This window comes from Drosophila melanogaster, chromosome X (assembly GCF_000001215.4).
Source record: "Drosophila melanogaster chromosome X".
NCBI classification, from domain to species: Eukaryota; Metazoa; Arthropoda; class Insecta; order Diptera; family Drosophilidae; genus Drosophila; species Drosophila melanogaster.
This window is the reverse complement of record NC_004354.4, coordinates 4,399,490-4,425,759: the sequence shown is the minus strand read 5'-3', so window position 1 is coordinate 4,425,759 and position 26,270 is coordinate 4,399,490. Positions and strand designations below refer to the sequence as shown.

The 26,270-nt window shown below is 42.6% G+C and overlaps 1 protein-coding gene and 1 long non-coding RNA gene across 5 annotated transcripts in view; one reads left to right on the top strand and one right to left on the bottom strand.

Moving 5' to 3' along the window:
- Nucleotides 1–12,904, bottom strand: part of bi (bifid) — a 72,792-nt gene extending 59,888 nt beyond the window's left edge. For 3 of the 4 annotated variants that reach the window (NM_001297932.1, NM_001169191.1, NM_001272309.2), the window contains 1 exon segment: nt 11,861–12,298. The gene's annotated coding sequence lies outside the window, so the exon portion shown is untranslated. 4 annotated transcript variants of the gene reach the window in all.
- The window catches only part of lncRNA:CR32773 (long non-coding RNA:CR32773), a 223,710-nt gene that overhangs the window by 185,626 nt on the left and 11,814 nt on the right, over nt 1–26,270 (top strand). The window lies entirely within an intron of this gene.

Sequence of the window (26,270 nt, the reverse complement as noted above, 5' to 3'; positions counted from 1 at the left end):
TTTAAGGTAACTTTTCGACTTCTGTAATACTTGCGATTACAGACACTTTGTTGGAAGAAACTGTAAGTTGCCACCACCAACTCTTAACCCGCCGCTGGCCAGCTGGATCCACCCAAAACACACCTCTCATCGAATTTGAACCCCCCACTGGCCACCTTTTGTACCACCTTAACCCGTCAAAAACTAAACGCTTGTTAGCCGCTTTGGCAGCTTTTATGCGTCCCTAAAATGTAAATGAAAAGATTTTGGATTTGTGAAAGGGGATAACGGTGAGCGTGAAATTTCCAAGTGCGAAAAAGCAGAAGAGCAGCAACGACGCCGACGGTGGCAGAGACTGCAGCAGAGACGTCGACGTTGTGTGACAAACTTGTCGCCAAAAGTAAAGGGCAAACATCAGAAGTGCGAGCGAGACGGCAGATGGCGAGAGGCGTGCAAATGAAAAGGCAACCGGCTCAAGTCACCAACACCAAGAAGCCAAATGTATTTTGTCACACGTACTCACATACACAAGCACTCACGCACACAACCAAAGAGGAGACAAAGAGCGAGCCGGCAATATGGCGGCTTCACTGTGTGCTAAAAGAAGACGGCAAGCGACTTGCTTCTTCCTCTTTTGCTTGTGTGACAAGTTTAACCACAAACACACACACCTTCACACACTCGTTGAGGGGAGAGCACAATCAAAATGGAACCTCTAATTCTCTCTCCTGCGCGAAAGAGACGCACGATAAGGTGACAACATTTACGTCTGTGTGTGTGGTGTGAAAAATTACAGCAAAGCAGCGACGTTTTTCGTTTCGTCTTCGATTTTGGTTGGTTTTTTCGAATCTCTTTTTTCGGTGGGTTTTTGTTTTTCGAATGAGTGGGATGTTGCAGTTTGAGTCTTCTCGGTGTGGGTGCAAAACGGAAGAAGACGAAGACCGCGAAGAAGTGGTGTATGGTAAGAGGTAGGAGGGAAAGAAAGAACAAGGAGGCGTGGAAAAGGCGGCTTAATTGGTCTTCAAATATCTCTTCCCAAAAAAAAAACGTTTCACAAAACCTGTGATCAAATTTATAAAAAAAACTTTTTTTCGTACTCAACAACTTGGCAATTAATTGTAATCTTTTTTAACATTTTCAGCTTATGATTTGAATATAAAATTATTCATATTACACACAAATCAATCTAAAAAATAACTTGTTTATTTTCAAAAAGTGTGAAACAATTTCCGATCGCCTTTTCTTGACATTTGGCGCTAAACTTTTTTTTTTGAATGGCGTTCACAAAGAGACACGAATTCTGTAAAAAGTCGGTGAAAGTCAAAAGTGGAAAGGTGTTAATAAACAACCAACCAAAATGCAGAAAATCTCAAGTTTTTCGGCATTTTAAAAAGGGTCTCTGTGGCTCTCTCTCTCTCGTGTGCTCGTATGCTCTCCAGTTCTCTCAGTATTGATTCAGAGTGTGTGTGTCTGTGGTGACTGTGTGTGAGAGGTGTGTTGAAAAAGCTTACACTTACACCTACGCAGCATCCTACTCTCATTCGCTCGCCTAAGTGATTTTTTTTGCTGGCGCTTTGTAGCTAATTAAAAGTTGATGTGTGTGTGTAAAAAAAAGAAGTGGAGAGGTCATAATTATCAGAGGAAAACTTTATTTGCGGCATTTAATTTCACTGGCTGTCTTTTCTTTTCCCACCTACATATCTGCCTCTCTATCAGCGACTTTCTCTCTCTCTCTCTGCTTTACTGTCTCTCGCTCTCTGTCGCACTCTCTTGTTTATTTGCTTAACATGGTTTAGTTGTGTCTGTGTGTGCGTGGGTGTCTGCAACTGTTTGCTTTGTGTCTGTGTGGGTGGAGGCATTTCTATCTTTCTCTCTGTCAGTGTATGTGTGCGTCTGTGTAAGCCGCTTCCTCATCTGCGAGTGTGTGTAAGTGAGTGTTTGTGGAAATTTACGAGCGGCGCGCGTTAAATTATCTAAATATGTTTGGGGCAAAAAGGTGACGACGAATGGGTTAACACTTTGGAAAGCTGCTGATGCGATGCTGCTCTTTTGTTTGTGTTGCGTGTGTTGGTGTATTCTTTACACGTATAAGCATCGAAAAATACATTTATACGAAAGCCAAATATGGTGCCTATCATAGGGCACTGTTTTATTCAAATAAATTTGTATATTTAATTAATTAACCGATGAACTGGAGGATTTAAATTTAGATTTAGATCTTAAATGCCACCTTAAATCGAGATGGAACTCATTAATCAAATGTTACAGAAAATACTGCATTAATTTCACCCACACTTACAACTAATTTCCAATTGCCTGAAGCGAAGATTCGGAAAATTACGAGCTGGCGCTTGTTTTTCTTGCTCAACGTTTTGAGGCAATCGATAAAATTAGCATAAAATTAAATGTTATATATGGCAAAGGAAAACAATGGCAGCCACCCAAAAAATGGGGGAGGAAAAATCAGATATCGCTTGGGTGTGGAGAGGAAAGAGAAGGAAAGCATCGCAAAAGTGGGGATAACATGGTAAATATGTCTAGTCTTATGTAAACAGGATGTACAGTACATATATGTATGCTAACCTATTACTGTGTGTGGGTGTGTCATACAAGATCTGGGCTTTGCCTTCATTTCCCTGAATATTGAGTATGTGTTCCATATTTAGGTCCACCCACGGAAATATATAGCCAATTCATGGCTAAAATCACACATGTGCGTTTAAATTTTACAAAATATTGCTCTTTTCCGGCTCCTGAATGATAATGCCTCGCATTTTACTAAAGCTTTTTTGCGTTCTTTTTTATTTTCTTCGTTTTTGTACTAATCCAATTATAGATAGTTCAAATGCGCGGTCTTAACTTTTGTAATATGCTGAGCAGTGGTATTTTGTTAAAAAATAACTTTCACTTTCTATAGCAAAGTGATTGTAATGATACAATCCCCAAATAACTAACTAAATGCATTTGTAAACTAAATATTGAGATAAATCAATTCCCAATACTACAAATTGGGAATGACTAAAATTTCCCAATACTTGGTGAAATGAGGCGAAAGAGTAATGCATAATAGTACAGAAAATGATTATCTAAGCCGCCATTTTTTGTGGTTGTAGAATCCTTTATCCTATATTTTTTTGTTCCCCACTTCGTTCGTCTGACGAGTGTTGCCTACTTTGGAGCGTCAAGTAAATTGCCAGCCATTGTGGGCGTTTTGAATGGGTGGGCGTGGGCTGTGGGTGGTTGGGTGGCCACTGCAATTGCTCAATTACAGTGCAACAGACAATGCACACACACACACACACACCCACACCGATGCATGCGCGCACCGCAGCTGTGTGTGTTTGAGTGTGTTATGTTGTGTTGAATTTCACGCCAGGCTGCCAAGTGTAGTCCGTAGTTTTTCGCCATTTTTAACGCGTCGCGTCAGTGTGCGTGTGTGTGTGTGTGTCGGTCTGTCTCTGTGTGTGTGTGTGTATTTATTGTTTAATTAACTTTACGCCTGTCTATCACACACACACACGCACACACACAACAGCCAGCCGACGCGTCGGAGAGACAGACTTTCAATGTTGTTTGCTCGGCTTTGTCTGCTGTCTGTGTGCGTCTGGCTGTTACTTGTGTGTGCGTGCATGTGTATGTGTGCTAGCACTGTCATGTGTGTGCGTGTATGCATTCTGTGCATAGTCCTTGCATCCTGGCCGCTTGTTGTTGTTTTTTCAGCTCAACACAAAAGTTAATCAGTTAGGGCAATGTGTGAAAAACAAAGTGCATTTCCCCCGAGAACCCATCTCACTTACTCACTCGCTCCCTCTCTCTCCCTCTCTCGTCCACTTTCTTTGGCGTTATCGCGTTGCGGCGAGAAGTGGAATAAAGATTGGGTTTCCAGAGGGGATTATCGTGTAGTTACCTTGTAAGCTTAACAAGCTTACTCCAGGGAGTTTTAACAGATGATAATATCATCGAATTGTAAAATCATATTAATTTGCTATCAAAGCACTGATTTTAGGGATTACCTAATTGATTTACGCAAGTTTAGTCGCTACAAATGCGTAAAATATTTACAAGTTATACTACGACTACTTAGTAACTCGTTTGGCTAAAGTTTTGGATGTTTTCTAACTTTCGTAGAACAACACTGGCACGCTTCTATTTAAGCATATTTCATAATGAATGATAGTTGGTGCGATGTTTACTGTTGGCTTGTTTTTTATTATTTGTTGTATATTTTTCTTTACTCTTCTAATTACCTGGCCAACGCATTAAACCTTTTTGTTTTTTAATTTCTGTGTACTGCTAACTATCGTTTTTTATACAAGAAATATTTTGTGAAGGGATTTTGAGAAGGGATTCTCTTTATTAGATGCACCTTCCCGATATTCCTTTTCCCTCCGTTTTTTTTTTTTTTTTTCATCTTCCGGCTCATGGATTTCCCGGGTCCGGTGTTTCTTTCTGCCTCTCTGCACTGCTTTTGTTTTGTCTCTCGATTCTCCTTCCCGACTCCTCCTCCATCCTCCTACCCGATTCCCAACTTTCTCTTCTTTCTTCTCGCTGTTTGGCAGTTCCATTGAAAAGCGCTCTTCACAAGCAATTAAACACACAAAAGCGTTTTGCACGCCGCGCCGCAAGCGAAACGGACAGCTCGTGGGTCGGCGGAGGGAAGGGGGAGGGGGGTGGTTGAGGAGTGAGTTGAGGGGGGCTATTGGGCGGAGGGGTTCGAAGTTGGTAGCACCAACAATGTGGCCAAGATAAATGGATGGCAAACTCCAGAGCTCAGCTGCAAAGCTGCAATATGAATAATCGCCTTGCTAAAAGGGAAATACACTCGTGCAAAATATTCGCAAAAACAACATTCTCTATTAATAGCACAAAAACTGAAATTTGCACTACCTGCAATTGAAACGTTTCATAACCGTCACTAAAAGTATGCAATAACACATGCTATTGTAATAAAATATCTTAGTATCTTGGTATCTTAGCACACTTATCGCCGTCATTTGAAGTGGTTTTAAACTTTCAGAAATTTCTACAATTTTCTTCGATTCAGACCCACATTTATTGCGAGTGTAAGAAGTGGTCTGCATTCGGGCGGGGGGGGGGGGGGTGAGTAGTCTTCAGGTTGGGAGTATTTCAAGGGGGGGGGTCTGCCAAAGTGGTTGGTGTCAGGGGCGTCGGGTGGGCGGAAAAGTGGTGGGCGGTGGTGTGTGCAGCCAACACTTTTTGTGTGAAAAGCTCTGAGGGCGTAGGGAATGTCTGGGCTTCGAGTGTTTACACAAGCGATTGGCCAAGACACAGAGACCAGCAGTCCGCTATGTGTGCGAGCGAAATGGGTAGTGCGGTGCGAGAGAGAGCGGGCGAGACAGGATGGAAAAACATTGTGAAAGGAGGGGGGGGGGGCATCTCCTCGATGGCGAAGGAGTGGCCAAAGTACACAAAATTCACACCAACACCAACACTTGACAATTTACCACTCACTGGGAAAATGGAAATGTTTGTATGTCTCCACGAAGGCGAGACAGTGTGTGCGACAGAGAGGGCCATAGCCGGCCAGAGCGAGACGGGGCGATTGCTTGCCAATGGGCAAACGGCAAAGTTGTCTTCGTTTCTAAGCCAAGAGCCACCTACGACATGTGAGATACAAGGCACCCACACTCATGTCCAAGTGTGGGCTAAAATGGGGGTGTGGGGTGTGGGGTGTGGGGTGTGGAGTGTATGGTGCTGTGCTCTGTGGGTGGGTGTGTGTGTGGCAGTTGCGGATGTGTCAAGGATGCCAAAGCGGATCTGATCCCCAGCAAAAGTGGCCATATCCATCTATAAACAAACACGAAGAGCACTGGCAGATAGAAGCATAGATGACGGTTACCCGAGGTACAGTAAACTCTTCTTGATTATAAAATAGAACAGGGAAAATGTTCAGGATGCATTGCGTTTTAACAGTGATTCCTCTTTAATGCAAAATGGGGAGAACGTAAAAAAGTTGCCAAAGTTCTATAAACCTGCCAAAAAAAAAATAATAATAATAACTTTCTAAGAACCATGAAAAGTACGCTGAAAGTTAAATTTTGATTTGCACTGCACTTTATTTGATCGATAAATAAACCAAGAGAAATATTAGAAAGCCATTTTCAGCTTGTTCTGTTAATTAAACGAGCATTTTCCACTTTCGATTTGAGTGCAGGCCAATTAAGGAAAATCAATTCTCGAGGCCCACCACCAGTTGGCTAAACAGATGAGAAAATCACATCGTTCGTCCGGAGCCAAATGAGTAAAACCCATTTGAAATTAATTATAAATTTTGTCAATCGATTTTCGGTCTGAATATGAAAATAGTAAACTCTGGAGGAGCAGTGCTAAATCGGCAAAACGGAAAGTGAGAAGTGAGAAGCGAGTAGACGTGAACTTTTCCAACCAGCCAGCGCTGTGAAACATTTTGAAAACTTTTATTCACATATTTATTTATTCATTTCCCCGAATGGAAGTGTGTGTGTTTGCCTTCAAGTGTCTGACTCGTGTCAAGTCTTTCAAAAGCCAACTACGATTCCATTAACAACGGCAACACAAACAGCCGCACAAAACTCTCTATGGCGCTCATAAAACTCGTCAGCAGCGGGCACCCCATGCAGTGCATCTGGAAAAGCGGAAAAACAGGGAAAACCGAGGGGCAAACAGGGGGCCAAAGCGGGAGAGCAAAGTGTAAATGAAAACATGACACCTGGCAGAACTTTTATGATGCGCTAAAAAGCAAACTTTCCGTTTATTATGCAAAGAGCATAGCTGCAGAGGAATTTACTAAAAAAAAAAAAAAATAACTAACAAGATTGCGAAAGTGCAGTTTTTCGACTTTATGATACCCGCTAATGTAGTTTTTCAACTTGAAAATTAAGCCCTTAAATCTGGGTTTTCAAATATTTATCAGATTTGTTTTTGTAATACACTGGGAAGTTTAGTTGTTCAGAATGGCGCGAATATTTCATATTCAGTTATCTATTAATATTAGCAAGTTCTGCTAACATTCATACTAAATTATATATGTTAAACTTCGAATTCATAGGCATTTCACAAAATGAAGATCTCTAATATGCGATCTCAGTTGAAATATCACAAGTCCCAAAGCCATCGATCCTTGTATCGAGAATTGATCATCTCTAGAGCTCCATTTAGAGGGTAGTACATACACACATACATACATACATGCATACATAGCCGAGTGCAACCTGAAGTGCCGCTGCACTGACCAGCGGAAAAGGGAAAAGCTGGAAAAGCTGAGGCAGAAGCTCATTACAGGTCCTGCGGCTGTGTGCGTGTGTGCCGAAGTTTGTTTGCCAGTCGGATTGGATGTGTATGGGTGAGTGAGTGTGGCTGTGTGTGTGCTCGGGTATGTGAGCTGGTGAGCTGGTGAGCTGGTGAGCTGGTGAGCTGGTGAGCTGTTGAGTCCATGACTCCATGAGTGTATGGGGTGTTGGCCAAAGGGGCGTTGCAATAAAAAAGGCGCCAGGCTGACGACGCGTTCAGCAATTATGCCACACAATGGCTAAAATGGACGGGAGAGCATGTGAATGTGCCGCAAGAACAAGCGCAAGAAAATGCCAAAGTTTTCAAAGAGAAGGGTCAACACACCCTCTGGACTTTTACCCACCCCCTCTCCCCCCCCCCCCCCGTAATCACCGTATCCAACACTGGCTCTTTTATAGGTGCGATGGGTAAACAACAACACTGCACTGGGCCCCCGGAGTTCAAATCGAAGTTGGAGGGCCGCCAAGGCGGGCGATTTGCGTGCTGACTAATGGAATGCCGCTGGAGTTGTTGGATCTCCTTCGAGATATGCGATATGAAGATTTCTGCGAGATCTTCAAAAGTTAAAGAAAAGAATATAATCCTTGAAAATCCTTGTTCCATTCTATCACAACAACTTTTCATATAGAAATGCATGCGCTTATGGATATATGCTTGTCATATAGAATTGCTTAGTATCTTTGGATATATATTTGCTGCATCTCCTTTTCTCTTGTGATCTCCCCGATTTCTTATCATTGCTCTGACCAATCAGCTAAATGATTCTGACCAAATGGACGCGCCAGTGGGCACATCAAATGAAATCGAGCGTTGTCCGAGAGCCCGAAAAAAAATAAATATCCAGTAAAAATGTCAAACCAAAGGGCAGCGGGTGGAAAATTTTGAAGGGGTCTTTCGTGGGGTTTTCACGAATGGGAGTTTATGGCGAACCATGCAGGGCGTTACAACAAAGCTTGTGGGCGAACAAAGCGAACTGCAGAGAATGGCTAGGAATGCTGTGAGGAGAAGAAAAGAACACTTATAAATAAAAACATGCTCATTAATGTAAAAGTCAGTAACAGACAGAGATGGAATGGCAAACAGTGGGTGTGTGGGAGAGAGAGAGGGCCAGACAATGGCAAAAATCGAGGCGTCGGCGCTGGTATAGAAATACACTTTAGTTACACTCAACCTCACCTACTTTCCTAAGCTCCTTTTGGCCATTATGATATTGTATTGAAAGTGCCAAGTGATGCTGTCATAAAAAGTTGCGCTCGGTTTGAGCTTTTCCCCATCAAAAGAAAATGAAAGAAAATAAATGAATAAAAGCCGAGACAAGACCGAGAATAAAGAGAAGTCAAATTAAATGGAAGGAAAGAAATGGAATCGAATTGATTTTTGTAGATATATTTTGCAATAGAAACGTATGGCAACTGAATCCTTTATAGTTGCAATCCTAAAATAGTTGGCATCTTGCGATTTGATGTTCGACACATTGCAATTTGTAAGAACTTTAAAAGATGTCAGTATTCACAATTTTCGGTGTGGTCTCTTATTTCCCTGTCATTTTGTTTAAATCTAATTAGAAAATGTGACACAACAAAAAACCGCTTGGGAAGTTAACGAGAATTGTCAGGTCTTTTCATACAAATCCGCAGCAAAGCGTAACTTTAGTTTGCGCACAATAAAACCAAGGATGCTAAATCCTTTTGAATAAGCATTTCCCCTTAGCAATTTGCATAGCAATTAAAGCGAAAGGAAACTGTCAAGTGTTTTTCCTTTCTTGCATATATATTATTTTTATAACCCTCTGGAGCAGCAAACAAACAAATAAAGAAGAAAAATCGCGTGAAAATGCGCCAAATTGTTAGACAAAAATTTGCTGTATACATTATGCACAGCCACTCAAAACACAACAGAAGGAATAAAAAAAAATAAAAAAAAGAAAATCAGAGGCGGAGTTTGTTTCAGCTGCCAAGACTTTAAACTTTTTTTTTTATGTCCGCGGCCAAATCATTCCAGCAATGTTTCCAACAGAAAAGAAAATAAAAATAACAAAAAAAAAAATGCTAGGAAGATGAGAAGTATGAAAAGGAATTTTAGTTCTGGCATTGTCAGACGGTGGGTGGAAAATCTTCGAGAAGGGGCAACGTTGCACTTGACAGCTGCGAGCTCAGAAAACTTTTTGGACGCCATCAAAAGGCTCGATGAAGTGCCTCGAGTTTTTTCGAGAGCAATCTCCATCGAAATCAATTTGATCCCGTAACAAGTAGCATCCTCCCGCTGACTATATACAATTTCTACCCACCTGCAGGCACACGCACCCTTGCCAGGAGAGAGAGAGCTACGAGCTACGAGCTACGAGCTACGAGCTGTGGGTTGGATTCTCTTGAGTTTTCCACCGAGCTTTGCTTATAAATTAAATTCGTAATTGATTCCTGAATCCGCAATCCTGCAAATGGGATTACAACACGTTGGAAAATCGCCCGAATGAGAACCACCCCCGGCAAGCCATCATCAGCTAGGTGGGGGTTTTTGTGTGGAGGAAAATTGCGTGAGTGCTGCTGAAGTCTGAGGCCAAAGGAAGTTGCTGGATGTCAGTCAGCTTTGCACGAGACAGCAGGACCAGGTTCTACTTCCCCAGCGCTTGGCTTCTTCCTCCCCTGCCAAGTCAGCTGGCGTGTTAGTCAGTCAATAGATAGAGCCAGGATAGCAGGATACAAAGGATCTGTCCATCGGATGTACAAACGTACACGCATCCATATACGAGTATGTACACACACATATAATATAGATGTGGTGCGTATTTATCGGTTAAGTGTGCAGTGTGTTTGTTGCCTTCAACCCCAAAAAAAAAAAAAAAACAAGGATAAGTGCCGCATCCAGGCCATTCCCAATTCCCGAAATCCAAAAAATACAATCCCCTCTTCCGTTTTCTTCCGCCGGTTGTAGCAACAACAATGGAGCTGGCATTTTATAGTAGCAGAGTACACAGTACATACCCCACCGAATACGGAATACGGAATACTGAATCGTGATTCCCGAATCATAGCCATATCCATGTCATAAGTCCGTTAGCAGCTTACCAACGAACAACCCCGACTGGAAACCTCACCAATTAATTGGTGAAGTCAGCAAAAGATATAGGTATTATGTGTTGTGGTATTTTGGAACTATTTTAGGTATATATAACACTTAATTCCGTAATTCGATCAAGACAATATATATTTCCAACTGTGTAATAATGTAATCCCTACTAAATGAGGATCAAAAAGAAAATGCATGTTCCCTCGGAAACAAGAAGAAAACATTCTCTAATATGTAATACAAATGGTTAAGGGTTGTTACCTACTTTCGAAAAGGGTTGAGTACTACGTTTCTAAACAGTCATAAAAGTCACTAATCGCTAATAAGCAGTGCAATAAACTACTCGAAAGAGAAAATTATTTTGGTGCTGGGGAAAATCCTTTCCTACAAAACATTGCTCTGTAAACGCGAATGATAATAGCCAGTGGCTTGGAATATTAGATTTATAAATATCCTTGATTTTCAGGCTTAGTATTTCGAAATTAGAACAAGTAGTCAAAATGTTTGCACGTTTTAAATCCTTTTCCGTATAACAATAGATAAATAGAAAAATGTCTAATTATTTTTGTACATCTTCAAGTGAAAGAACTTTGTGTGAGACCAGATTGATCGAGTGCTTGGCCAAGTATTCATTCTTGTGTTCATGGCTCAGTTCGTTTGGCACAACAGAGCGAAGCGACAAATCCAGTTCTGAATACAAGTTTGTATCGGTGGTCCTAGGCGGCTACGATCTCCTCCGCGAATCCCCTTGATCCCCTCCCTATTGAATAAGGCCCCATACAAAAAACCGGACTGTGCCGCAGACGCCGACTTGAGATATTATGTTTTCCGCAGCTGTCAAATTTGATTTGACAAATGTAAATAATACGGACAGACAAAGAGATTGTTGACATAATGGAAGGCGAGCTGATTTACACTTTTAGCTGCGTGTCGAGATGCGATCGTGATCTCGTCTCCGGAACCCCGCTCCCCAACTCTCCCCCCCCCCCTTATCCATCGCCATACATTGCATATATATAGTTTTTTTTTTTTTTTCTTTTTTGTTTTGTCATGCCTGAACAACTTGCAAATCTAGCGACTGTTTGACTGACTGCCTCCGGCTAATGGCTACAAATTGTCACATCAGTTAAGTAGCGAAAAAAGTATGAGAAAACAATTGACGAGGCGATAAACTGATGATACGGGTTCGGAAAGAGTTAGCTAATTGGATAATGGTTCCGATTTCGTTGCGCTTGAGCAGATCGGGATGGGGAATCTCCTGGGGGTTGGATCAATCAATCTAGACAATCTCCCTGGTGTTATGCGATGTGATTATCATAATGGGAAGGAGTTCCACCACGCTTTGTTTAAGGACTTTCCTATTAACTCATTGGATCACCAAAATATTGAAAGTAATTATCAGTAGTTCTACATTTAATGTTTGTAAATTTCTCATTTCTCAAGTAGGGAAAAACCAAGGAGTAGATTTTTTTGATAGTATACTATTTATTTCCAAGGGCAGCATAAACATAATATATTTGTATACCATTATGTTTTCATGATCTGAAACGGTATTTTGAAAATCTCAGGCGGAAACCAGTGTGTTTTTTATTTATATTCTTTGGACCTCCCACCTTGCTGTTGTTTGATTTTTATATATGTTTTTTTTTTTAAGTTTAAATACTCCACACTTTACGCACTTTTCAAACACAATTTTCTTTAATCTTGTCAGGTTTTCAAAAAATTCTGGACTGCACAAAAAAACAAAACAAAACAGAATCTGCAGGGTGATGTTGTTTCTTGATTCCTTATCGTCGACGGCCACGAAACGGTTAACGGTTAGCGGTTAAACGGTGAGCCGTATCGGTTAAGGTCAGTGTATTTATTTTGCCTTCGGATTGAAGCAAAAAAGGGGAATCACACGTAAACACGGCGAGACATTTGGTTTATCTGACGACGCGACGGCAAAAGCGTTTGACGTGAGCGTGTGACAGGCGGCGACTGCTGGCCGAGAACGATCCAAAAAGCCGAAAAGCCCGAAAAACGAAAAAAAAAAAAAAAACAACAAATAACCGGGCCAAGACGACGCCGAGCGCCAAAGTGCAAGAAGCCGGCAGCGACGTTCGCAGCGACGCCGGCAGAATGCGAAAGTGGGGAATCCCCATCGCGTGGGGGGAGGTGGGTTGGCCCGTGTTATGTTCACCACACGCGGGCAAAAAAGCTAAGGCCAGCTTAGCATAGGTTTTCCCCCTCGCCGTGCTGTCGAATGACAAGCATTTTGACACCCAAGTCGTGGGTAGTCTTGTAGTTGCTATTTTGTGGGTTACATATTTTCTTTTTAAAGCCCTTCTGTGTAATCCCTACACTCTATGCTCTCAGCTTTACTTGGCGAGGCCATTCTTTCTTTGCTTTCCTTCTTCTTGTCTTTATACGTAGCCTACCCTCCTGGTCTAACCCTATATAAGTATAAACGTATTCTTTCTTTCTTTGAGTGAAATCCCTCTGTGCGTTTTAAACCCACGTACACCCCTGGATTTTCCGCTGTGATCTCCGCTCTTCGTTTCATATGAAGTGTCGACGTTTACTAACAGAATTCCAATTTTGAATGACGCTATTCGCCACTCTGCTCGACGCTTTGCTTCACAAAACCCACCACGGCAGCACAGTCGACGTCGGCAGAGGCAGAGGCACGAATTCGCCTCGTTTCGCTTCGTTTTGAGTGAGCACTTCTTTGCATGTGTGTGTGTGTGTGTGTGAGTAATTGAGCACTTACTCAGAACCGGTTTATGCTAGGTTTTTTTTGTATCCTATTTGGTCCGAGCCAGGATAACAACACGCCGGATAACTCACGCACATTCGAATCGCATCCTTTGACTTCTTGGGAAAAAAGGACAACGGCTTAACCGTTAAATGTGTGTGTGTATGGTGTCCATTTTTTTTGGGGGGGGATACTACGAAAAACTGGAGCACAGATTAAGTCGCTGCCAAGCGAAAATAAACAAATTTGCAGAAATACGTGGAACCAATTTCGGGTAAAAGGAGCCAAATAAAAAACAAACTAGGATGTTGGCATTGTTATGACCTTAAGTATATGAAATCTGGAAACAGCTTTAAGATATTAAAACAGCTAAGAATCCTTTTAAGACGTAAATATGATTGTAGCTATTAGTTAAGTAATATATATACCATATATATATGTATATATTTGGGTTGGAAATACTTGGTAATCAAATGAAAGTAAAAACAAAAAGCTCAGCTTTAAAAAAAACACTAAATATTAATTCTAAGTTACAGAAAAAATATACAAAACCAGAGATAGTTGGGACTGTATTCAGATTGAGCTAACAGCTTATAAGAAATTATTTAAAAGGATTTTCGTAGGAATAATTGTTGAATTTTTTATATCTTGAACTGAGAATTTAGAATTTTAAGCAACTTTTTTTTTATATATTAACGAATTTATAAATTATAAAGCTTAAAAAAGGAAGAAGCTCAACAAGAAGCAAAAAGAAGGATGAAGATTGTGCGTGCGAAAGGGAGGACCGATGTCACGCAGAGCTAACGGTAGTCGGAATGCCATATGACACTTTCCTTCGCTTTTCGCCTTTTCTTGGGTTTTCATCCGCCGAAGCGCCAGAACGTAATGAATAAAATATGCAATAAGCGTAAAGCAGTAGAAATATGCAAATTCGTTTACAACGTCGCATCTTCTCTACTCTTGCTTTCAAAACCTCCATCCACAAACGCATTCCCTCTCGCTCACACTGCGGCACTTTCGCATGGGTGCGAAAAAGACGGCCATAAAGCAACGCCCCCTGCAAGGCGACCATTTTACACAGTTTCATGTGCGCAAGAACGAGAAGGCAAGTGCCAGAGGGAATGCGCATTCTCGGTGAGAAAGAGTGGGAGAGCGAGTGAATGTGTGTGTGTGTGTGTATGACTGAGTGAGTGAGTTGAGCGTTTTTTACCGGACTGTGGTGAGTTTTTTTCTCATCTCATCGCGATCGCTTAGTGGGCGGAGTCTCGGGCTTGTGTTCATGTGTGTGCGTGTAGAAGCGAGATAGCGTTACATGGCGAGAAGGAAAACACGCACACACACGTAGTCAGCGATTTTGTCACACAGGCAAAAATGTCCTTTTCCGTCTCCGTGCCTTCTCGTGTCCCTTATTTCTCAGTTTCCACTTCACCTATATGGCTTTATTCGGTTTTTTGGCGCGAAATTTTAGGCTCAAATTCGGAAAAGGGAGCTAAAATTTGGAGAAATAATAGAAGCACAGAACTTTGAAAAATAAAATTTCTTTAAAAAAAAAGAAAAATGTTGAAAAGATATTGCTGTGATTATGAAATTACAGCTCGCAATGTAGGAACTCAGATAAATATTGAATTCAAAACAAATAAATGATTAATACGTCAGTTATTTCTTTGGATAATTTGTGCTTCAAATATTGAATTTTTGATAATTCCAGATCACTAATCTTAAAAATTTTAAATTTAAAATAATTATAAAATAAATGTGTAGCAATTAAAAAACGAGGGTACATTTCGTTTCTCTGCCAAACCATTTCCGAATGCCCAGAACATCAAAAATAACATGTAAGAAGTTCCTGAATGCATCTGCCATGGCCGATGAGAATCAACTGTAAAATATGGCGCAATGTGCAATTGTTGATAATGGGGCATGTGGCGCGCATATCCTACCGATTCGCTATTCCGTATAGCCCGACTTTTTTACGCAGCTCTGGCGCCTGCGCCTCGCCTGCTAATTAGTCGAAGCTCCCGATCCCGAGGGATATACGAAAAGGGTGGCGTTTGGGGGGTCAGGAATACACTTGCTCCTTGTATTTGCTAAACTTTGCATTAAATTTTGGCGCTGCACAGGCTGTGGCAATTAATTTAGAGGCGCAACAAGCGTTGAAAGCGTCGAAATGAAGTGTGACGAGCATCGCAGAGGAGCTGCCACATTGCCACAGATGTATTTCCTTGTCCTCGGGGGAAGGATTGCACTGCAAGGAAGAAGGGCCAAATACTGGGTTCCCAAATAAAAATATGTAATATTTATTATTATTATTTGTAGTCTGAATTGCTTAGGTTTAACGCCCCAGAAAAATCCAAACAAAACATGGAAAGTTTTGCGTTTTTCCAGTGATATTTCTAATGTCTTTTTTTTTTTTGCCCAGTGCATGGAGGGCGTGCTGCAGGCTTTCCCACCTTTCCTTGGCTGCCTTACCGTGTCATCTTTTTCGGTTTCTCCAGGCGAATGTCAATGTGCGTGACTTTTGTTGCCGATGTAGCTGCTGTTTTCTGCCTTTTCCAGTTGCATCATTCAACCATGACAACAATCATCTCCTCGGCTTCTTTTTGCTCTGTGCCTTTGTTGCTGTTTGCTGTTGCTGTTGTTGTCAAACACTAGACAACAAATTGTTGTAATTATGTTCAGGTTGCGTTTCGCTTGTCGCTTCCCGATGTCATAATGCTACCCGCAATTATGGTAAAAGTTGCATGAAACAAAACAGCAGCAATAATAGTAGTAGTAGTAGTAGTAGAGCAGGAGCAGTAGCAATAATAATGGTAACTGCAAACAAACAACAAGCCCAGCGGAAAACGTTTCATTTTCAGTTATGAATTGACAAGAGTCTCTCCATTTTTTCTCTTTTTTTTTTTGTTGTCTTCTCTGCATTGTTTTGTTTTTGTAAAATGAGCGAGGGAAATGTGGAAAACCGCCAGGGAATTAGAAGTTGGGTGTGCCCTTTTCGCAAAGAGTACTTTCCTGCGCCAAAGGATCTGCAAATAAGCTGTAACTTCATGCATTGCCAATGATTTACGATAATTTCAAGTCAAGAAAAACTAGCAATTAATATTCATTTATATTGCAAGAAAATTATAATTAAAAATATAGTTGGCCCTTTCAACTGATTTCAATCCCAATCAAACTATAAAAATCTGCTTAAAGAAATGACGAAACTCGATAACTTGACCACCATACGATTCCTTCCATCGATCTATTTCAATAAATGTACTCGTGTATATATTCTACCAGGCAATCGAGCTAATTAATTAATTAATTATATAGACTTTTGATATGTATCTGATATAATCTAATAGCAAAATGAATATGTTCTGGATAATAAATGATTCACACTTTATTGCGACTTCAAAGGCTCTGCTGGTCGTTACAAATCACAACGTTTTATTCGTTTTTAAATTGTAATACCTAATCAATATCAATATTTCCAATGCACTTCTGTTCCATTCATTTTTCAATAATATAAACATTGCGAGCCAATCTCAAAGCACCATTATTTATGCATTTAATTGTGACTCCCAAAAGACAAAACTCCAATGTCATATTAGTGATATAATTTGTACACTTCAGTTTTATCATAAACTCCTTTCCTTGTGTATGAGTCAAGTGTTGCAGGACCTGTAGTTCTTAGAGTCAAACGTTAGCCTTTGGCCAGCTGACACTCATGATTTCTCGACGCTCGATTCCCAGTTCCGGGAGATGGCGTGTTTGGCCAACTTATGAGACCGGACACGGACATCGTCACGGACACGGAAAGGGACATTGGCATGGGGATTGGGATTGGGTTGTATGGAAGTATGCTCAGGGATGATGGGATGGGAAGTGCACATAGAAGACACATGTGACACCGCAGTCACATGCAACAAGCTAAAAAGCAGAAAGGCTGGAAAAGATCGTCTAGTGGTGCTTGGCTGCTGGTGCAGAAGGGACAGTGGGTTCGATGGCTTCGTTGCTGACCCCTCGGTGGCTATTTTGACGATTATTAAACTGTCTCCGTGGCGGTGGCTCTTCAAAACGGCAGCGAAGCGAGGAGATAATTATGAGATGCGCGTTGAGCTGTTTTAAGTTGGCCCGAAACGCACACACACACACACATTGCGTGCTAAGCAAGCGGAAAGAAGCACTTACGAATTTCGTCAGATAGTTTCAACAACTCTAGATATGTAAATCTCTTTGAATCTATCATCCTTTTATTACTACTTACCAGCAATAACGAATCTTCAAGTATTTCGAACAGTGTATGTGGTAAGTACGGTACGGTTATTTGCTTTTTTCCCCGGCACGCATACACAAGTGAAATGCAATTTAGCGTAAGTGCCTCTAGACGCGACAATTGTCGTCCTGGACTCGTTGCCCCTCCCCAACTGGACGCCCATTCCACCTTATGTGATCCAGCTCCATCCCCTCCAGATTCCAAGGGTTGGACCCAAAAACCGCCGCTGGCTTTTGCTTACATATGCAGGTTCCGTTCGACGCTTCCGCTCCGCCTCGCAAATATCAGCTACACTGGGCGAAATAATGCAGAAGAAGGCATGCTGCAATGACAGTGTATTTTGTGTGTATCCAAAATTTCAATCTATATCTATTTGAATGAAGGCATTACTGATTTCTATAGCCGTATTATGAAATGTTGCATTGTTCTTCTTTTCTGACTGAAACTCCATTTTTCGGAGCTTTCTTTCCGAATATTTTTCTGCATTTTTTGTCGCAGTGGCGGTTTGGGTTAAGGGTCTAGGAGTCTGGGGTCTTGGGTCAGGGGTTCGAATCCGGACCCAGGCGAGTGTCGAGTGTGTGCCTGGAGTGGCTCTGGATGGCTCGCCACTTGGCTGCGAGTCGCCGGCTAATGTGCCAATAATAATCATGGCACAGAGCAGAGGCAGATGCAGGGCCGGAGTAATCATAACCCAGAATCCAGAACCCAGAGCCCAGAGCCCAGGGCCCAAATCCTAAACAGAAACAGAAACATAGCCAGCTCGACATCAAATGGCATGTTAAATTGTACAGCCTCCCGGCTCTCGCACCCGGAAATATTTTCCACTTTCGGACGCAACCGGGGCATTATTAGCTCTCATTTAGGTAAATCCCATTAAAGGAGCAGGGAAGAAAACGTCGAAAGGGAAAATCCACACAAAAAAAAAAAAAAAAAAAAAAAAAAAAACCGGCAGAAATTAGCGAGTGAGGGAGGAGAAAAGTAGCCTCGTTTGACATTTGGTTGGCTGCATTTGGGGTGTTTGGGTGGTGTTAATGCAAAGCCTTTTACGGCCAACCCAACCACCCAACCACCTTAACCATCAAGTCCATAATGAGCACCATTCAGATTTGCCCGAAAACCAATTCAAGTTGCCTCAAAAAGTCGGCTAGAAATTAGCTTTTAAATTTACTTAAAGCTGTCCAATTGGTACTGTTATTTTTTATTTATTTAAGAAAAATATTGATGATTTTCTAAGCTTCAAAAGCCGTGGTATTCAATCAATTTTCGAGGGCTCCATTCGATTCGATGCATAGCATGTATGTATGTTAATTATGTAAGGTAAGTCTCGCCCCTTTTGGGGCTTCGGCTTAGACTTCCTCATGGCGAAAGGGGGCGTGGCATGCGGTAAAGTAAAATTGCACATTAGATTCTTGTGACAAGAGACCGTCTGCCACACCCCCGAATTGCATTTTCCCGCCGCTTTTCCAACAGAAAAGCTTCTGGCAAGGGGCGCAGAAAGCGTTGCAAGGAGGTGTGGCAAATCATGGGGCGGCAAACGGGCACAAGGGGGCACGATCCGAAAGGGGGGGGGGGGGTTTGCCAGGAAAATTGTGCAGTTGCAGCCATAATTATTTTTACGGCACATTGCGTCGGTGCCATGGTCTCCGAGCCGCCGCAGAAGATGGAGACCCCGAACAGTGGGCACCATATACGATTTCCTAGCCGAATGCATCACTTTTTTTTTTAGCTATCGAGAATTTGCATAGCTAGTTCTGATCAAGATCAGCAAATCTTCTGCTTGTCATTGCGGTGAACTTGTTATCATTTATAATATTTGTCTTGTTGTCCTAGCCATAATTAGTCCCACTGTTATGTAGGCGCTGAAGTCGCAATCTGTGCCCAAATGGGGTTGGTCACAGGCGGCGGTTGAGGGGGGTCTACAACGACTTGAAGGGCGGTGAGGGAACGGTGGGCGGGGTTACGGGGTTACGGGGACCAGGCATAGAGAATAATAATAAAAATAATTATGCATATGCCACCCTACGGTCGCAGAGCCTCCGGTGTTCTTCGAATCGCAGCGGCTCTTTAACCTCTGGAAAAGCACCCCCCTTAACATTATCCCCCCCTACTACGAACCATCCCGCTGCTAATTTAGATGAGCATGCTCGACAGTAATTTGCATGCCAGTTTCAGTTTCATTCGCAGTTTTGTGGGAGGATGTGGATATGGATGTGCATGTGAATGTGAATGTGAATGTGAATGGCGATGGGGAACGGTGGATGGGTCTGTGTGTTGACCCCGACTGAGAGCCACTTGTCTCCACATTCAGAGCACCACCCATCCCCCAGCTACCCCTGTCAGCCCCCTTTTGGACCCCTTTAACCCTCCCCCTTTCCGTGTGTGACAGTTTGCAGCGTTGACAATGCCGCCTTCATGTGTCGTTGTTGCTGCCGCTTTTGTGCATATGTCGCTACTGCTGTCTTCCATGTCATTCACACACGCCGACGAGTGTGCGACTCTCTCGGCTAAAATGGCACACACTTCTGGCTCGGAAGAACCCTCCTCGAATGGCGGGTCCCCAATCCGAGAACGAGCCTACTACCCATCCAAAACCCCACACATTTGCCCCCTTTTTCAGCGCGCTTGCGCTTGTGGAGTGCCACTAATTGAGGCACCCAACTGCAGTGCCAGCGATGGCAACTGTACCCCACCAAAAGTGTGCAACCTCTGACCCCAAGCACAAATGTCAAAAGTTGACTTAGCCAGTGGTCCAGAATCTCGCTTATGCCATTTGCCAAAGTCTAAACATAGAGCACGTATTTCGACGAAGTTCACTGATCCACTCCAAATAAATTTTTTTTGATAATTTTACAATATTTCCATTAAGAATGGTTTAGAACTTATTCATATCCCAAGGACAATGAAATTGATATAAGATTCGTTAAATATTCAGAATTTTACTTCTGTTTCTTAGAACACAAAACAAACAAACCGAGATCTGCTCATTTGATGTCTTTGTTGTCTCGGCAAAGCGACTTAACTGCAAAGGATTTTTCCAACTGGCAAGATATTTTCTAGAAGACGATTCAAATGCACTGGGAAAAATGGCTGTCTACTATTCCCATATAATACAGATTTAGATAGATAGTATCCCATACTATACAATTTCCATTCTTTATTTAAAGCCAATAGGACTCGTGCAAATATCGCAAAATCCCACCATTTTATGTGTTCAAATACGGGGGGGGGGGGGGGGGTTGATTGCGATAGAACCAAGTGGTTGTGGAGCCACTAAATGATCCACTGTGTGGGGCAACAACGACAACACCTTCCAAGGGAAAATAGCAAAAAAAAAAAACAAAGAAAAAATAAAATAAGCAGTAAAGAAAATTCAACAAATCATGGCAGTGCCAGTGGCAACGTCAGCCCAAAACGGAAACCATGCCAAAAAGCCGGCAAAAACCCAACCGAAAAGGGCGGTGGGTGGTAAGGTGGCGGCACACCTGCATTTACCTCAAGGTGAGTGGTGGCGAGGGGTTGTGTGGAGTGCACAAGGGGGGGGTTCAATCAAACCGTAAACTATGGAGGCCGCCATTGCTGTGTGTCGAGCGCATTTTTGCCGCCCAAAGTGCGGCGACTAACGCCAAAGACCACAAAAAACTGCAGACTCTGTTCGAGCACTTAAAGAAAAAAATGAAGAACAGCTTCTCTGGTTAAAAATAAACAATTATGAATCTTAGTTGTTAAAGTATTCAATTGAAATCATAAGCTAAGAATGCCATTTTGACAACGAATCTAATTTGGTGTTAGTAGGTTGATTAGTTGTGCAAGTAGAAACACATTCTGTTGGGGAGTTCAGAGATCAAGATGAATCATGAATCATCCATGCATCCATCCACCATCATTTCAAAACGAATCGAGATTACGTTTGTTTTTCCAGTGGTCCAAGTGAGCCGACGTTGGAATATGTGTAACCCTGGTTTCTGAGGCTTCGGCGACAGAGTTTTTATGGCACTCAGTCGCCTCATTGTTTCGTAGTTTGCTTCCATCTTCACCCCCCGCCAGTCACCGCCTCCTAATGCCAACATCCCGACCACTTTTTTAGCCATCTTTTTTTTTTTTTGCTGTCCACGTTTTTACCTTACTTTGTTCAGTTTTGCGTTGAAAGCGCTACAATGGCGTGAAATAATATGCAAAATACTCGGGCGCACACACATGCATGTGGTGTAAGTGCTGTGCAAACACAGCTAAATGTGGGCGGCGTTGGGCGGTGGGGGTCAGGGGTCAGGCGTCAGCGGGCGGTAGGCGGGGAGCGATGGTGCACTCGATGCGATAAGGATGATGGTGACGAGTGGTGTTGATCGCCGCACGGCTGCTAATTAGGCCACTTAGAGCTCCGTTCGAGGCACTTTCTGCAGGAAATCACAAGAACCAGACCGAACATTCGAAAATGGGGTGGAATTCTCAGGCAGGCACACAAATATATATATATATATATATATATATACATATATATATGTGTGCATATACCCTCAAACGTATATCCATGCTCGTGTGTAAATGTATGGCGAAATCCCTACGGGGAACCCTGTTTGCCATTCGGACCGGCCATTATTGCCTAGTGCCATGTAAGTGTGTGTTGTATGCGCTTCTCCTCACCTTAGCCCCCATTCCCGCCACCGTGTTCCCACATTTCACCTCATCCTTGCGTGTGATGGAGGTCAATGTATTCACTGCTGTAAAAGTGTAGGTCCCACCAAGAAATGCAAGAAATTAAAGCCCAACACCAACTTTCGGTGGCCTGTCAAAATTTATATTGCTTTTCAACTACGCGAAAAAATACATATGTACATATAACGATTGACTTACATATATTGGTAGAGATTTAACCCTTGTGCCCGCATTTTTGTTACTTTTTAGCCGTACATTAAGCTAATCACCGTGAATTCGCCATATTATGTGCAGATGCTCTTTGACTCTACAGTTGAACGACCCAGTCATTGTGGGTTATCCTTATTTTGTCGCTGAATGGATCCGCTCGCACACATCCTTTTTGGGTTGGGGCGTCTCGAATTACCATAAGCTGGCTCGTCGGCAGCGATCCTCTGATCTTTTCCTGGCTGTCTAAGTTTTCTGAACCAGCTCCGCCCACGTCCCTTTGGACGCGCTCCTTCACGGGTATTTACTGCCCACGAACGGGGATCAAAGACGCCGCATATCCTGTGCTTGAGTTTCATTCATTGAGCCTGTGGAGAGACCGTGTAAGCTTATATGGGGCTCGATCCTACAGCGGTCCTTCCTCGGGACTTTGGGACTTTTGTGGACGGAATGACAAGATCTCCCCTTTCGCGAAATGCTAATTCCTAATTGGGTAAGCACAGAGGCCTAATTAAGCTGTTGCCATTGTTGGCAGGGATTTCCCCCTCCATATGCCCTTCTCATTGCTCTGATTGTGATTGTCCTTGTCCCGAAAGTCTAGGCTAGATTCCAGGTGCCAGCCAAACGAAGACATCTGCCGCAGTTGCTCAGCTTGCTCGAGAGAATTTATTAATGGAGTATTAGTTAACGAATTGATACCTTGCTAAAAAACGATACGATAGTGCATATGGAAAGAATGCAAAAATCTGGACGAAATATATACATATGTGTAGTGAGAGAAGAAGAGAAAATTGTGAAAACTGTACGATTTTATTGAACAGATTTGTCAGCAATATTTCTGTGCTTTTTAGCAATGCAAAATCAACTAATAATTCGATTCGCAAACAGAATTTTGGTAAATGTGGACCTCACCTGGCTACTCCCTGTTTGTTTGAGGTGTGAGGTGTGTCGTTTGTCTGCCCGGCGGCCATTATTAATGACGCAGGCGTCGGGTCAAAGGTGCAAATATTGATTGACAGATAGTCTATGTGCCGAAATGTCAGTGCCCAAAATGGACACGGCCTTCATGGCCTGCAACTGCTTTTATGAGGTTCCTGTACTTTAGCCAGCAATTTGCGTTCGTTTTTCAAATGATTAAACTTGGATTTCTCTTGGCAAACTCATAATTTCCGGCTTAATCTATTGCATTCACTGAATACGATGTGGATAATGATAAAAGCATAGTAGATATAGTTTATAAAATAAAATGTTAAATGCATCGAATGAATTTTGCCCGCCGCTTGAACACAGTTTGCGATTGACTTGTTGTTAATGACCCGGCCACAGTTTGAGAGCCACTGGCCGATCCTCTGGGCCATATCATAACAAACCTGTTGATTTGTGCTTGTTAGGGCGCGGCAGTGGCCCCAGAACGACCCTTCTCTGGAGGACCCACCAAAATCCAACAGAAACAAAAAAAAAAAAAAAATCAAAAAGATGAACAGAACCCGAAAATATCCCAAATGCCCAGTCATAACCAAGCAAAAGAGATCATAAGCGCAGCTCAACTTTGTCGAGAGCCTGGGCCACAAGACGGAAGACTGCGTCCGAAGAATCGGGCCCAGAAGACGGAGTACCGAATACCGAAGACTGAGGACTGCAGACTGAAGAGTGAAGACTGAGGACCGAAGACTGGAGACCGCTATTCGCTCTGTGTGGCAGCGGCCTGATCTCCGGCTGTTGTTGTGGTTGTCGTTAAAGTCGTTATTATTATTTGTGGCTCTTTAAGTGGCTCATTCGCTAACTGCACGACGATGGCGATATTCGTGTGCCTCCCAAGTCCCCAGAGGGCTGGGGGCGTGGCGGGGGCGGAAGAGGGCCCCCGCCCCAACCGAAGACTGGAGACTGGAGTCCGGAGACTGGCGACTGGCGTCGCCGCTGACAGCGACGGTGGTCCACTTGGCGCTCTCGTGAATTGATTCATAAAATATTATATCATTTTTCTGAAGCCCCCCTCCACCGCCTCGTCTGCCTTCTGCCTTATTTTTTTCCTCCTTCGTTTTTTTTTTATATTTTTTTTTTTTGGCTTTTTGGCTGCTCGTTTGAGGGTTTTGTAATTAGCGTGCATGTTTACCCGAATAATTTCACTTCATGGGACTCGTTGAAGAAGTTATTATCAGAGTGCCCCTGCCTCCTCGTTTGTCTCTTGTTTTCTCTCCGTTTTATTATTATTTTTTTCTTTCTTTGTTTTTTTTTTTTTTTTTTTTTTTTGGATATATCGCCCAAAGCGGGCAACGTCCGCCAATTAGTTGGCCAATGTCCGAGAAAACTCTTTTTTGGGCAACTGTAACGGAAGGAAGTCGCCGTCCCACTCTTTCTTGATCTCTAACCCAAAGCTGTGGGCGCTCAAACACTCGGAGAAAAAAAGTATAGATTAGGCATTTGGGGAATTAAAGCAGGAGCTTGTAAAACAAATCATTTTTGTAAACTGCTCTGCAAGATCAAAATGTTTTGGAATAAGTACATATATTATACTCAAGAATATAAATTCCGGACATATGCATGTGGAAAATATTTATAATTTGAGTACAAACTATCATCTAACAAGGCGACTGTGTAATTGTGTTCTGTGTAAAGGCAATTGCATAAATCAGCGGCGGCGAACCGCCGGCTCTTAATTGACATACATAGACCACCGTGACCGTCCGACTTTCCGCCGAACTCACTCAACTCTCGGCCGATCTCATCCCATCCCATCCCATCCCAACCAATCCAATCCAATCCAATCCCATTCCATCGCAACCCATTCCATCGTTCATCTCGAGTCGTCTAAATTTTGATTCCGGGCGATCCAATTTATGAAGGCACTGCGGACAAAGGGTCACGTCATTGGCTTTGCTCTGCGCTTGACAGCAGCTCGTAACTCTGGATAAACTGGAAGCCCGGAATCCTGGAGCGTCGGTAATCGGGGATAGAGAGATGTCACCGTTGGCCGTTGCTGAAGTTATGATCGCTCCGATCCGGGCAGGTGATCTTTGATGGATCGCAGACCAGACCAAAACGATAGCCGCCAATCCAAGTTCATTGATTGCCGTTTCATTAAATGGCAGAACTTTATGGAATATATGAAATATAATGATCAAATCGAAACTAAAATTTAAATATTCTTAAATCTCCTAATGGTCGAATAAAGATACGAAAGATTGGAGACTGATTGCTAATTTAACTGATATGCATCAAAGGAAATAAAGCAAACGTTGCTTTCTTTGGCTTTCTTCAACTTCTTCAATTTGAAAGAATGGAAAAACCTTGTTTTGTGCAATCATGGCCGCAGCCTATGTTAATTATAATGTTTTTAGTGAATCGATTATACAAATCAAACCGTTGGGTGTTACAAATGACCAACACGCGAGATAAGAGAAGAAATGAGCAGAAGAAAGGTGCTGAAGAAAGGTGAGCTCAGGACGGACGGACAGAGTGAGTGTGTGTGTTTGGTGGCCACTTTTTTGGGGGGCCACCAGATGCGATCAAAGTTGATTAGACGACTGCGGATGCTGCACAGCCAACACCCAACCCCCCTCCTATGAAATCCCTCCACACTCACCCCCCCCCCCCCGCCGATTCCACCGATTCCACCATATTCCACCATATCTTCTTGGGTGTCGGACGTGCGTGCGTGCATTTTATTACGCGCGGATGTGATGAGTCTATCGATGGTGGGGCCTCCGCCACTCGAGTGGCTTGTTAAAAATCGCTGAATGGGAGCATTTTATGACCCGCTTTGATGGCCAATCCAATCCGTATGGTCGGCGGGGGATTTAATCAGGGGGAAATCAAAGAAAGTCCGGGTATATGTGTATGTGTATATGCGTCAGTACTTATGTATGTATGTATGTGTGTGGCCTTTGTCTTTGTGCTTCCATCCGATGGTGGCAGTTATTCTGTGGCTAAACAGCTTCATTGATGTCTCCTTATACTGGCAATTACACAATACAAATTCTAGGGTGAAAGTTGCTTAATTATATTATTTATGCATTTTTTTTTTTCAACAGTTCAACAGTCAAAACTACGATGAATACAATGATTATCACGGTTGCATATCCC